The sequence below is a fragment of the Leuciscus leuciscus genome (assembly GCF_965113295.1).
Source record: "Leuciscus leuciscus genome assembly, chromosome: 15".
In the NCBI taxonomy this organism is placed as follows: Eukaryota; Metazoa; Chordata; class Actinopteri; order Cypriniformes; family Leuciscidae; genus Leuciscus; species Leuciscus leuciscus.
The window spans coordinates 13,306,957-13,317,640 of NC_138739.1; the positions used below are offsets into that span (position 1 = coordinate 13,306,957).

The following is a 10,684-nucleotide window of genomic DNA, read 5'->3' on the forward strand; positions in this document are numbered from 1 at the left end:
ATGTTTGTCCACTAACAGATCAAACCACATTTCTGAAGAAAAGCGACCGCAGCAGTTTCAGTTTGACTCAGAAGATGAACGTCAGTAAAACTGTGAGATCAGACACGCTTTTAACTCTACCTATATATACTAAAATTGAGAACTGAATAAATAAACAGCCATTTTAAAATAACTAATTAAGCTTTATTTTACCATGAAAAGAAATTCATCCAATATTCAGACAATATTCTTCTATTTTTACATACCCTTTATGGGGCAAGTAACCATATTTAGTCACTTCCGCACACATTCAAAATGCCCTCCCCCTGCCTCCATTTGGAGTTCTAGAGTCATGTGGTTTGCTCTCAGCCAATCAGGGGAGATCAAGCTATCTGACAGATATTGACATCAAGGCATCTGACCAATCAGCAGTGGCCTGGAGCACCTCAAACACAGCCATCTTGCAGAAATAAAAAATATTGCTTTTTTGAACCTGGCTTCTCCCACAGCTATAGTAATAACATCATAACTAAACATGGTAAGTTGATGTAACTCACAAATTATTTGGTTGAATAGTTGTGTTAAAGATTAAGATTGTTGTTATTTGCATAGTATTTTTTAAAATTAGCTTAATGATTGGCTGAAAACGAAATGCACCATATTTGATCATATGCCCCGTTTACCTAAGACTAGCAAGTGTCCATTTTTAGACATATGCCTTATGAATGTATGTTTTTTTTTTTAATTATAGTTAAATGGCATACACAGGTGCTTATTGTTCGTGTGAGGCCTAGTACTGTGTGAATTGATTTTAATTACTGAATATTGGTTTGTGATAAAACACAAATATGAGCAAATATAAGCTCATGACCATAGGTGAGAGTAGGAACGTAAAAACCACCGTAAAATCGAGAGCTTCGCCTGGCAGCTCCGACAGACCGGTACATCAACCGCATTACTGCAGAAGCTGCACCAATCCGTCTTCAATCTCCCGTTCTAGCCTTCCCTCACTCGTGAACAAGACCCCAAGATACTTGAACTCCTCCACTTGAGGCAGGAACTCTCCACCAACCTGAAGCGAGCAAGCCACCCTTTTCCGACTGAGAACCATGGCCTCGGATTTGAAGGTGCTGATTCTCATCCCAGCCGCTTCACACTCGGCTGAAAACCGTCCCAGTGCATGCTGAAGGTCCTGGTCTGATGGGGCCAGCACAACAACATCATCCGCAAAGAGCAGAGATGAAATCGTGTGGTCCCCAAACCTGAAACCCTCTGGCCCCTGGCTGCGCCTAGAAATTCTGTCCATAAAAATTATGAACAGAACCGGCGACAAAGGGCAGCCCTGCCGGAGTCCAACATGCACCGGGAACAAGTCTGACTTACTGCCGGCAATGCGAACCAAGCTCCTGCTCCTACAGGGACCGGATAGCCCTTAGGAAAGGGCCCCGGACCCCATACTCCCAGAGCACCCTCCACAAGATGCCAGTATCAGTACCTCAAGACAGAGATGTCTCTAAATAAATATTCTTTGCAGTTTGTGCCTATAATAAATAAATGTTCCTTGCAGTTTGTGTCATATTTTTTTTTAAATAAATTATTTTTACCCTAGACAGGCAAGTGCTCATATATGGTAACTTCATTGACCTTGATTTGCAATGCAAAGATGAAAAAAATTGAGATTTTTTTTATTTATTTTTTATGTCCTTTAACATCCCCCATTAGCTTTCTGAGGTTAAAATTTAGAATTTCCAAATATTTCAATGAGTGCCCTATAAAGGGTTAACACAGTCAGGCAAGTAATTGTGTGCAATTTGAATGCATACTTTTAAATATATTAAACCAATTATTAAACTAAAGTTGGAATAACTCAGTTTCAATAGGCTTTGGAAAGACGAGGAGCTGCTCATAATGAGTAACAGTAAATACTACATCATTCATCCTGCCGCAGTGCATGCTGGGAACTTGAGAACCAGCAAGGATGTTTTTTTAAAATAATTTTTAATCTTCTGTAAATGTAAATTGGGCATAGGAACATAGTTTAAAAGTGTGTGTGTGTGTGTGTGTGTGTTTGTCTGTGAGCATTAGTAGTGTCAGACTCTATTGGGGAAGGACTTGTGTGTGGTTTTGTGAGTGTGTTCTGTTCTGTAAGACATCAACTTCAGAGAGGAACCCCACTAAAGTGCCTTGCCATAATTAACCTCAGATTAGTTTTTATGTTCTATATACAGTACTGTGTGTGTCTGTATTCCTCAGCATAGAATGCCATTGAGTAAATTCATGTAGCCTATTTGAGGCAACGACTGGGGGAAACTGCAGGAATTACTTATAACCTGAAACAGTATTCTAAAGTGAAAATATAGGGAACCCATTAGTAATTAATAAATAATTGATACATAATTCAGTCTCAAATCAAACTTACTGTAAAAAAACCCAAACACTATTAATGTAATCATCTAAACCTTTGTAAAATACACGACAATGACAATACACTTCCTTTATTTCAGATGAGAACATTTCTTAATACATTTCTTAAAACATGTACAATACTGCCTACATTTAAACTCGTATAACAAACATTTTAAAATCAAAAGTTATACCTTTAAAAGCAATTCAAGTGTAATCAACCGGTCTTTTGTTCTCCCGTTTCCACAGTAGTGGTGCTGGATCTCTTGCGGGAGCTGGGCTCATGTTCGGCGGGGAAACTGCTTAAAGGGGTCATATAATGCCATTTTTGTACAAGTTATTATGATTCTTTAGGGTCTAAATGAAAAGTTTGTAATACACTTTAATTAAAAATTCTCATTAGTATTGTAAGAAAACACTAATTTTACCTGGTCAAAAACAGCTCTGTTTTCAGCACGCCGTTTAAGTGCATGTGTCTTTAAATGATAATGAGCTTTGCTCACCCCGCCCCTCTGTTCTGTGCGGACACTGTTTGTAACACAATAACACAATAACCATAACGCGTTGTTCATTATAAACTTGGGATTATGAATTATATTGAGAACGTCGTATATGCCGTAATGTATCCTGAGTGTAAACCTTAGTGATTCATCGTGAAGCGTGCAAGCGATTTGCAAAGATTAATATAAAGATTAATATAAAGGTTAATAAAACGTTACACTCACTTCTTTCTCTGGAGGTGCAGCAGGAACACGAATAGTTGGTACCGATCCTTTTTTCAGGAGCAGCTTCTTAGCAAAACCAGCTTTATACTGACTCTCGTTTGTAAAGCAGTCTGTTGAAAAATGATTGCGAAAACATGAAAGCATTGACGTTGATCGTGGGGAATAGGGGAGAGCGGGGCACAACCTAACGCTTTTTGACTTTCTCAGTTTGTGTAAATCTACTTATGGTTCAGAGTATTTATTTTTTCCCACATTAATTTCCCACATGTCTAGTACAATTATGTGGTTTTGTTTTATTAATACAGTATATATTTTTTTCTTGACATACACCGAAAGAATGGAAGTGAAATGTGACAACATGCCCCATAGGTGGGGTACATTGTAACATGTGTGGGGTACATTGTAACATAACATATGACAGCTTAAAATGTTATCTGATCTAATAAAAAATATATACAAAACAAACTAAAATATTTTCTAAATAAAATACAATTAAAAAACTTTTTCATATAAAATAATGGCAATTTTTAATAATTAAATATAAACAAATTTTTGAGTTTTGGTAAATGGTAAATGGACTGCATTTATATAGCGCTTTCACAGACCCAATGGCCACCAAAGCGCTTTACAATATTGCCTCACATTCACCCATTCACTCACTCATTCATACACCGATGGCGGTGTCAGCCATGCAAGGCGATCCAGCTCGTCGGGAGCAGCTGGGGTTAGGTGTCTTGCTCAAGGACACCTCGACACTTAGTCAGGTGGAACCGGGGATTGAACCACCAACCTTCCGGTTTGTAGACAATCTACATGAACCACTGAGCCACTGCCGCCTACGAACACGTGAAAACACAGCTATACAACATAGTTCAAAACAAATAAATAATTAGTCATTTCTGAACATTGACTCTCAGTCTTTATTCACCTTTTTCTCACATTTTCCCAATAAAATTAATAAAAGTATAGAATATAATAGCATATTTCTAATAGGGGCACATTGTAACGCAGTGTGACAACATGCCCCCGCCTGCACAACTGGGATTTAAACCCTGCTAGTGTCTTCTGCTAGTTAGCGAAGCATTAAATAACTATCTCAACTGTTAAATAACATCTTGGAGATTAAAATAATATCAGATTTGTCTTATTTTAAATAAACACAAAAAATAGAGATGAAAAATTAACTTAAGTAAGAAATTTACTTTTGCTATGGTTTAATAAATGTCTATGGATATCTTCCAAAAAAAAAGAATAATTTTGGCGGATTTTTTTTTTTCTATATAGTGTTGATATGGCAACTAGTAAATACACAAAGTTTCGTCATCCAAGCATGTGTGGAAGTATTTAAAACAAGCGTGTTACAACTAGCCCCGCGTTAGGTTGTGCCCCGCGCTCCCCTATTCCCTGCGAAAACAAAACTCAGCCACTGCGTCTTCAGCGGTTCGGATTTAGGAACATCATCATTCGGATTTTTATCATTATATGATGGTTGTGTACAGGCACTGCCAACACACATTTCAGTACAATCAACTTGTAAAAGTGCATGTACCATTATATGACCCCTTTAACTTCAGTGGTAGTGTATACATTTTAAAACTCTTACCAAAAATCTCACAACATATGAGAGGCACATTAAAAAAAAAAAAAAAAATGTCAGCATTTTATTTATTAGGTTGGTACAATATCAAACCCACAAAGTATTGGGCTGCAAACATTTATGATGCAGTTACAGCGTCAGGTTTAAGACGTCTGCTAGAAAACACAGACTGGCTCTAAAAACTCAGTTTCTGTAAGGCCACAGCGTAATTAAACACACCTAATCCAGCTAATTATAGTTATATACTCTTACATAATATACATAGTAATACTCTTTATTATGGTGAACATATATAGACAGTTTGTGAACCCTGTTTTCTTTTCAGACAGTTTAATGTAACTTTAAAAAAAAACTCTACAAATGTTACTGCCACTCATCAACAGAAGATGCTACAGTTGCTAGGCGACAACAAAAACAATCTTCTGTAGGCTAGACCGTCCCATTTTAAAAACACTCAGTCTGACCTTCGCGTCCTTCGAGGGATGCAGCGTCTGAATTGGGACCAAGCTCGCCTCCAGCTTTCAGATAAGGTGGGCCAAGTGACAATCCTGGTGGACTGGGGTTTTAACATAATTTTTTTCACTGTAACAAATGTTACTTTATTTTATCACAAAAGTAGCAGGTCTTAAGGGACTCTATATAAACAGAGCTCAACGCTAAGGAGTTTATGGTGAGGCCTTCTTGCCCTTCCAAACTTTTCACTAGCCCCACTAAATAAGTTAATAAATAAATGCACTGATCTGACACATTTCAGATATTCTCTCAACTGTTTACATTAAGACTTTTTATTGTACATAATTTAAGATGGTTTACTTGGATACAAGCCAAAATGGGCATTTTGACGTAATGTTGTGTGTATTCATTCGTTTAAGTGTAATAAGACACAAAGATATCAGCGCTGACTTGTGCAGTATGTGCAGTGAAAACAACGCGCGGTTACCAAGTTTCTTTCGAGTCTTCTTGCACGTGAATTGATTAAAGTCATTTGAATGTTTATGAAGACCGTGGTCACGTTCTAATACTGCTTTCTAAATAACAAGCGGAATTTTGATATCAAGCAGCGAAAACCCAATCTCACTCAAAATTGAACATCACACCAATTTTACAATCAGTCCTTGTTTGGCATGGGGCCAGTGTGGGCCAAACTCCTGATTGTGTGAGCCATGTCAACTCTTGCCCCCCTGTGGAGCCGGGCCTGATTGAGACACAGCCTATATGTGTGTTGGAGTAGGGCTGGAACTAAGCTCTGCAAGGCTGTGGCCCACTAGGAATTGGGTTTTGCACTCCTGCTCTTTATCCTTGCTATTTTTAGCAAATCAATTATTTTACAGACACTTTAATAAGGTCTTGTTTTAAAGGTTGGTCTGCAATTAATGTTCACTTTGCATCAGCAGTTCCTGATTGTGTTTTTGTTTCCTTGCAGAAATCAAAGAAAGAGGTCATGTACGAAAATGTCCCTAAAAATTGATGATCAAAAACTGGATCTACTGGATCTGATGTTAGAGCTCATACGGGCCCTGACTCACAACCTTTGGTTTCTCACAGAATCTCTGTTTTGCTTTTTATCTTTCTATGACATTGTTTGATCACATATGTTCTATTTTTTATAAGTTGTTATTGTGATGTCTGATATTTTGTTGCTCTGTATTAGTACTGTAATGTAGTGGTTCACAAATAGTTTTTTAGCTTAACATCACATGGAAATTTACTAACTTTATTGAATATTGAACACACCCTTCACTTTGATCTTACGTTTGTCACTTCTTTTTAGATTGAATATTGAATGTGTTGCATAGTGCTGTACAGTAGTCTGTAAAGGCTAAAAGATTTAATTGGTTATGTCAATCACAGTGGGTGCCGATTCCCTAACCTACACATAACGCTTATTTGAGGCCTCAATGTACTTCAAGTGAAATTGAAGAACGAACTGATGTGATGTCAATTCGAACAAAATCAGGCTTAAAAACGAAGTTCGTTTTGGGAGTTCGAAAAACAGCTTGCTAAAGCGAACTTCCGGAAAATCTTCCGGCTTGTAAACACCTTTGTACTCCCATTGGTCCGTGGCGATTATGTAATACATTTACATTTATGCATTTGGCAGACGCTTTTATCCAAAGCGACTTACATTGCATTTCAAGGTATACATTTACATTCTTATCAGTTCTTGTGGTAGGTAAGTGTCCTAATAGGTAAGTGTGGGCTGAGGCTCCGCCTTCTTTTACATAAAAAAAATTGCCTGGACTGTCCCAACAGTCTTCTATCAGCATATTGATGAATCCCTTGCATTAGATCAGGGTTTCTGCATGTTTCAGTAAGTCAAATTTAAGACCTTTTTAAGACATTTTAAGACCATTAAGATTGAAATTTAAGACCTACACGACACATTATCCAAGTTAGATAGATAGTTACCTCGGGATCATTAGAGTATCTATCTACCTATCTATCTTTTGTAACGTAAACGACTCGGGGTAAATGTGAATTAGCTCAAGAATATAGGGAATTTGGAAATATTAATAATTATAACTCATGGTCATAATTCATAAGTCGCATGTACATTTATTTGATCAATTATCGAGATTACCTTGTTCTGTAACTGGTCTGATCATCAGTCATTCGTCCAGCGAATAAATGTAAGATCATCACAGTTAAGAAGGGGTATTTACAAACTCCAAGAAAGTTTTATCTTCTGGCCACGAAAATCAAACTTCTGAGTTTATGAATTAAGGACTACTCAAGGTAGTCAATATCGAGCTTGTAGCTTAGATCTTTTGGTTTCATTGACTCATAAGGTGGGTTTTTCAAACACAGAGACAGTTAAAAGTATAAATAGATTTTTTATAAATGTAAACTAGAGATTATATGAGCTACAATATAAACGTACGTAAAAATGCAAACAGTAAAACAGACAACATTTAACCAAACAAAACATAAAACATAGCGTGATCAGAATGAAAGGAAATGAAAGAAAGAAAGATATAGAGAGAAGGGAAAAGCTAGTAATTATTACATACAGAAACCTAAGTTCACGAGACACCTGGAACAGCTTTTATAGGAATCAATAGAGCCTACTTGCAAGATTCTGTGCTCTTTCGGGTGAGGCTGAGGCAAGAAGCGAGGATGGTGTCCTGTTTCTGCTGTGTCTTCCGGTGTCGCGGGAAGCTTAAAAAGGCTCACTGAATGTAACGTTACCGAGAAAGTTCAGATTCATCTCCCGGGCAGGGAGAGGTTGCAAATCTTGGTTGCAGAGGACGCAGCTACGACTCGAACATGGGTTCGTTCGATAGAGAGGGCCAGGGCCTCCTTCAGATGTTCCTTGGAGAAGTGCTGCGCCGGGGAGAAGAGGAGGAAGGGTTGAGAGCGTTGAGTTGAGTGAGTTGAGAGAGAGAGTTCAAACTGAAGGTTCGGACTTTTAAGGGAATCCCGTGTACGCCTCCTTTTTCGTGGAGGACGAATCGGATCCTCTGATCTGAAGCGGGAAGAGGTTTCTTTGTTTGTGAAGAAACCCCCCCCCCTTTGACTGTCATGTGAAAGGTCGAAAATAACATTCATATTTAGAAATATGCTATTTCCTGGAATAAATGCATATTATTGTACTTTGCAGTCAAGATTCGACTCCGACGTGTTTTTCCCATTACATTGACACCTCGAATGACGTTTTTGCATGAAAGAAATACAGGGTTACATAATTTCCTCATAGTATAGTGATTTTGATTAACATAATAACGTTGCATAGATACCTCAGACATTATCTGGCCAATTATACATACATAAAAATACATATCAAAAACATTGCTATTGGATCATATGTGTACAGATGTCCGTTTCAAAGTCCACACGTGTGTGTGTGTGTGTGTGTGTGTGTGTGTGTGTGTGTGTGTGTGTGTGTGTGTGTGTGTGTGTGTGTGTGTGTGTGTGTGTGTGTGTAAAGTCACGCGGTGCTGCGGGAGGTTTCAGCACTAGGGAATTAACCCTAAGGCAGTCAAAACAGAAGTTCTCGTCTTCTCCTCTGACAAAAGAGGTTGTGTATGAAAATCATGATTCGCCAATTTCAGAACATCTGAGTTACATACAAAGGACATTTGTGCATTTATGTGTGGTGACTTCTCAGTCTGGAATGTCGCATAGAGTTTCATTATCTCTTTGCACATAGAGAGAAATGGGGGCTTGGAATGCAGAAACTTTGCAAGGCTGGGGGATGTGGTGTCATGTGTCTAGTTTACCCTCAAAAGGGCCATAAAGTGTCGCGAAACGACCATTTGTTGCGACTAGCTGGAGCCAATGTGTGATTTGTATTTGTTTGAAGCTCATCGCGTGGTGCGGTTTGTTGATTTTGAGGAGGGGGTCTGTTTGATAACCCCATGATTCACTTGATGCAGAACCCATCTGGCAGGATGTCGTGTCATTGTTGCTACACTTTCTATCTATCTAGGATTATCTGATGTGTGTGTGTGAGAGAGAGGTATTGTGTATTATACTGTAAAAACACAATTATTGTTGATTTTAGTTGATCATAACTAGAGAGGAAATGATGAGATGATTAAAGTGACCAAAATTATCACGGTTATCACAGAATCCTGTTCAAAAAGTACTAATACTACAGAATGAAGTCGAAAAACAGCAAATAAAAAATGTATTAGCATCAATATGTACTTTTTGTTTACGTAAACATTAAAATACCATTAAAAATGATGGCCATATTTTAAAAGAGTGTCTTGCAACATGTTATCTACTAACATGTACAAGTTCAAATGTTCAAATGACAAAAAAAGTTCAAATGACAAAAAAGGTTTTATACAAAGATTTGCGGCATTCTGAAAAGTTTTTCACATCTCGTTGCGCCTGGCAAAAAAATTAGCGCGTCGCTTCAATTGAACAATCGCGCCTACATTTGAGCAAACTTGAGTGCGCCAAAGACGCGATATATGAACGGCCTCTGGCGAGCTAGCTCATATCAGGCCACGAGCTATTGGTAGCACGCGAGCGACTAGTTGGAGACCCCTGCTCTAGAGCTCCGCTTTGTAGGCTACAACTCCATACTTTTTTGCTACTTTGTAATAACTTTCTGCGGTCAGCGTTTCTGGAAATGAACGAGGGTAAACACTTTTTTAGACCTGACTAAATTAAATTTAAGACCTAGGATGAAAATCTGGCCGTTTTTAAGACTTTTTAAGGCCTTAAATTTAAAGTTCAGAATTTTAGACTTTTTAAAACCCCACGGAAACCCTGTAGATATAGGCATTAGTAAACTGTGATGATGAAGATCATTGTGACACGTTCACAGGTATCGGTACCGACTGAAATCTTAGAATCGTGACAATTAGAGAGTTTCAGCTGATCTTCTCTCCATCATTACCAAATTCTCTTTAGTGTCCATTTCAATGTATCAAAATGATAAATGATGTTACATTGTTTTATTGGCTGCCTCTGCCTGAGTCTGATTTAAGGATTTCCCAGGTCCTCCAAAGGAATGTCATTGGGATCAGGTGGTTGGCTATCAGCATCATCCTCCTGTAAGAAACACAGATTCACAGAAGGTTAAAGTGATGAGAAGGAATTATATTTCAGAAACACACAAACACACATACTATTACAGATTTGTGTTTTATGTTCAGAGGTTTTCAGTTCCTTAATATTAAACACTGTCTATAAACTGCATCAAACTGTCATCTCCTGTACTTCAGTATTACAAAATTATGTAATGATATCAATATCACATCAAAAATGCTTAACTGTTGTATTGGCATTTTCTTACAAGACTTGCTATCTGACAAAAGCCGCACTTCATGTTTTTATATGAATTTTTTATTTAGTTCATTTTGGAGTTATTTGTGTTTTTGATAGTTTTGACTGCCTCACTGGTGAACTGTAGTGTTAAAAATGAAGGACAAAAAAAAATACTATTCATTCACAGAATTCATCACACATTTATGTTTGCATACAGAATTAAATTCCTATTTCTTGTTAAATCAGCTATTTGTAA

At 37.7% G+C, this 10,684-nt stretch overlaps 1 protein-coding gene and 2 long non-coding RNA genes across 5 annotated transcripts in view; 2 read left to right on the forward strand and 1 right to left on the reverse strand.

Moving 5' to 3' along the window:
• Positions 1-10,684, reverse strand: part of LOC309476065 (uncharacterized protein) — a 120,525-nt gene that overhangs the window by 71,755 nt on the left and 38,086 nt on the right. The window lies entirely within an intron of this gene.
• Positions 1-10,684, forward strand: part of LOC309476378 — an 83,697-nt gene that overhangs the window by 42,492 nt on the left and 30,521 nt on the right. The gene's annotated exons all lie outside the window — the stretch shown is intronic.
• Positions 4,637-8,668, forward strand: LOC309476507. The gene is made up of 2 exons (XR_014198219.1): positions 4,637-8,582; positions 8,633-8,668. It is a non-coding gene; the product is annotated as an uncharacterized lncRNA (long non-coding RNA).